We start from the raw sequence: 4,351 nt of genomic DNA on the forward strand, positions 1-4,351 counted from the left end.
AGAGATAGTCAAAGATGGAGAGAGACAGCAAAACAAAGAAAAAACAGCCAGAGAGAAATGCAGAGAAAAATAGAGACAGAGACAGAAACAGAGAAAAAGGTAAAGGAAAACAGAGACAGAGACAAGGAGAGAAACAGAAAGAAACAAAGAATGAGAGGCAGAGAGAGAAAGAAACAGACACAGAAGTAGACACTGAGAAACAGAGAAAGAGACAGACATGGAGACAGAGAGAGAGAGATGCAGAGATAGACAGAGTCTATTCTTCTAACTACTGAAAATAGCCAATAGATGCAAGTGGGGCTATATGCACAGTTTGTCATGACTGATGCATTGTCCTAGATGAAGGGCTTGTGACAGCAGTAAGAGATAGAGTGCTAAGTGACCTGTCCCAGAATGCAGCCCATTAAGAGATCACTGTGCTTCCACCTTGGCAGGTCCTACCAAAACGTGTGTCCCCTTGGCCTTTGAGAAACCGGGTACACCTCTATGACATGATAAGGGTATCAAAGGAAGGCCATGTTAGAAAAAAGAACTAAAAATAATAGCGGTTTTTTTCAATAGACTTGTCATAAGATAAAAAAAATGGTACATCAGTAAACTCACAGAATGAAATTCACTTCAAGTATCGGTGAGAACTTATTGAGGCCATAATGAAGGAGGCAGTTGAGAAGAACACCGACTCTGGAATCAGTACCAGCATTTAAATTCTGTCTCTTATGCTACCTGGGTGTGTTTGGGCAAGTCACTTGACTTTCATGGGTCTCAATTTCCTTAACGACAAAATAAAGGCCTTGGACAGGAAAACCTCCAAGGTTGCTTCTAATTCTGTGATTCTATACCAAAACTTTGCTAAACCTTGGGGAGAATTAGGACAGAATATACATTCCCTTCCCTCTGGAAGTTTGCTATCTAGTTGGAGAGATTGGGAGAATGACACAAGGCTGGGTACAATCAAATACTACATGGTATAGCACAACACATAAGCCAGAGAAAGAAAATCAGGGAAGGGGGAGAAGTCCTTGTGGAGTAAAGTAATCCCAGAGGCTTGTTTGCAATGGCCATTTGATTCCCCTTGGAGGCTGTCTGTTTAGGATAGATTAGAACTTTTGGGGTCTGGCTTCTGACACTTAATAAGAAGGGAGATGCTTTGCTTGGATTTCTCGTCCAAGACATGGCTGAACAAAATCCTCTGGACAATGGCTTACGTAGGTCGCTCCATTTTTAGGTGAAATTGAACAAATCAATTTAGGAAGTACTGTATCTGCCTGCTGCAGCATCATCCCTCCCCTACCCACACCCATCCCTGGGACTGGGACTTGGCTTCACCAGCTTCTCAGAAAAAAAAAAACAACCTTTAAAGGTTATTGAGCTACATCTTTAATAAAAAAAAATCTTTAAGAACCATAATAAAATCCACTAGATGGCATTTTTTTTTCCATTTTGGCAAAACTAGAGTCATAGTCTCTGTTATTACAAACTCGACCACAAGAGAAGAATGCCAGCCCATCACAATTTAGAAATTTCAAATACCAATTGCACTGGAATCCCATTTGGGCAGTTCATTCTCCTTGGCAGGACTCCTGTACCACCTAAGCCCATCCTAGCAGGGTTAAGATGCGTCCAATCCACATCTGTCTTTTTCCACCAACACAACTCCCTCAGGCCACTCTTGAGCTGTTCATCCTCTTTCCAAAGCAGCATCAGCAGACTGAAGGCTGACCCTAAAAAAATTGTCTGCTTTTCATATCTGCTGCTTCCTCCTTGGAGGAAACTCTCTAGCAGGGCTAGTCTTATAATTCCATGCGATCTGAGGAGCTCCTCTTCCCAAAAATCCCTCACCATGTTCCAGTTGCAAATGGGTCTATCTCACTTGAAATCTTCACCATTAGAATTTCATTTGTTTGAATATATACCTACATATATACACTGTCGTCTCCTACAGAGAAAGAAAATAAGCCTTTTGAGAGCAAAGACTGTTCCCTTTTTGGCTTTGTAGCCCTAGCCCTAGTATAATGGTGCCTAGCATATGATAGATATTTTTTGATGAAATGATTGGGTTAGGATGCTAAATTTTGTCATTTCTATCTTCACAATTTCTCCCAACTTGTATGGTCACCACCCTAGTTCAGGTCTTCTTCAACTCTTCCCTTTACTGTTTCTTTTTCTTTTTGGCTTTTTTTTTGGGGGGGGGGATGGCAGGACAATTGGGGTTAAGTGACTTGCCCAAGGTCACATGGCTAGTAAGTGTTAAGTGTCTGAGGTCAGATTTGAACTCAGGTCCTCCTGACTTCAGGGCCGGTGCTCTATTCACTGCACCACCTAGCCACCACTGTCCTTGACTATTTCAATGGCTTCTTAATTTGGTTACCTCATTTCCAATCCATTTTCTATTCAGCTGCCAAAATGAATTTCCTAAAGCTTAGGTCTGCCCATGTTACCACCATATTCAATAAATTCCAATGGCTCTACATTATATGCTCCAGGATCAAATATGAACTACTCTCTTTGGCAGTTAAAGTTCATCATAATCTGACCCCTTCCCCCCAGCCTTCTTATATATTATTCTTTCCATTCAATCTACAATCCAGCCACATTGGCTGGCTTTTGTTCCTTGCATATCAAGCTCACCATTTCATCCCCTTTGAACTGAATGTTCCCAGAGCCTAGAGTGATTCTGGGTTCCTTCTAGCTTAATTTTAAATCCCATCTTCTGCAAAAAGCCTTACAGAGTCAGCCTCCCTCCCCTAGGTGCCAGTGCCTTCCTCTCTGAGAATACTTTCCATTTGCACTTTATATATCTTGTATGCACATATATTCATGTTGTCTCTCCCACTAGAATGTAAGTTCCTTGGGGTCAACTGTTTCTTCCCTTTTTTTGTATCCTTAGTACTTTGCACTGTGCTTGGTACGTAGTAATAGCTTAATAAATGCTTGGTGACTGTTGGACTGGCAGATTGAGGTTGTTGTCTCTAGGAACCATCCTTTAAGATGTAAATGCTTGATAAACAAACACATTAAACAGATATCACCTTGGCTCAAAGATATGGAGCTAGTCATCTGGTAAGGCTCTAAGAAAGAAATCCTATTCTTAACTCCAAGTCAAAGGGTCAGTAAGTTTTATTGGAGAAAATGGAGTACAGGTTTTAGGACCTGGATCTCTTACTTGAAGGAAATTCTGGAGGGGGACAAGGAAGGGAAAAGGTCATCTGAAGCATAACATATCAAGGACATGCCAAAATAAATGTCATCTACTTCAAAATATCTCCTGGGGTCAGGCCCAGGTTGTGGCTGAGAGGGCTCAGAGCTCTCCCTTCTCATCTTTTCTAGATGGACCTGGGTGTATTCACTTTATTTCTCTGAGCCTCAGTTCTCCAATCTGTAAAAGAGAGTTAATGCCCTGACTCTTGGCTATTTTGAGAAATTAACAATTGCTTATAAAGTGCTAAGAAGTATATCCTAGCAGGAGACAGCAGCATGCTGCTAAAAACCATTGGAATCATCTGAACTTAGTATTCTTCAGCTGAAAAATCTCTGATGTGCTTTTGACGTATCAAGTTAAACAATGCAGATACACAAATCACAAGTCAGCCAGAAGGTCATGTGATATTTCGATAAACTTTAATTTTTCCCCACGATATACATTATACATTAAACCCATTTGGACCAATGCCTGCCTTTGAGAAGCACTAGCAACATGCCTGCCTGCCTTCTAGGCATCTATCTGTTCATCCTCCCTTCTTGATTCTATTTTTCCTTTAGTCAGGACAATATCTGGTCTATGGGCTCTTAATCTTTTTTGTGACCCCTTTAGAAATCTAACGAGACCTCTGGACCTCTTCTTGGAATGATGTTTTTAAACAATTCAAAGATCTAAATTTAATTTAGAAGTAAGTGCAAACAAACATGAGAATTTTTCCCATCCCATTTCATGGATCCCCTAGAGTTGATCAAAGGATCCCTAGATCCTAGCTTAAGAACCCCTGAGCTATACTGAGAGGAAAAAAGACAATTGTTGGATTTTAACAGTCAAGGTCAGGATAAGTGAAATGGTAAACTAGGCAAACTGGCCTCAATCCATTGCTCTCATGCCAGTCCTTCATTTTCTTAGGCAGTCTACTAAATACCCTAGGTTTGCCCATCCTCACAAGACAATGGCCAATGTATACTATGGATCTTTTCTAAGCTCCCTCTTATCTATTCCCTAAGCATATTACTTTTTACTCTATATGGAATCACAGAATCATAGTATGCCAAAATTATAAGAGTCAATAGAATTATTGAAACCATGAAGTATCAGAACTGAAGGAATTTAGAAAACATGGAAGGGCAAACCTGGAAGAAACCCTAGAAT

Source organism: Petaurus breviceps, unplaced genomic scaffold (assembly GCF_028583685.1).
Source record: "Petaurus breviceps papuanus isolate PSGF00001 unplaced genomic scaffold, PetGlider_PUasm1.0 551, whole genome shotgun sequence".
NCBI classification, from domain to species: domain Eukaryota; kingdom Metazoa; phylum Chordata; class Mammalia; order Diprotodontia; family Petauridae; genus Petaurus; species Petaurus breviceps.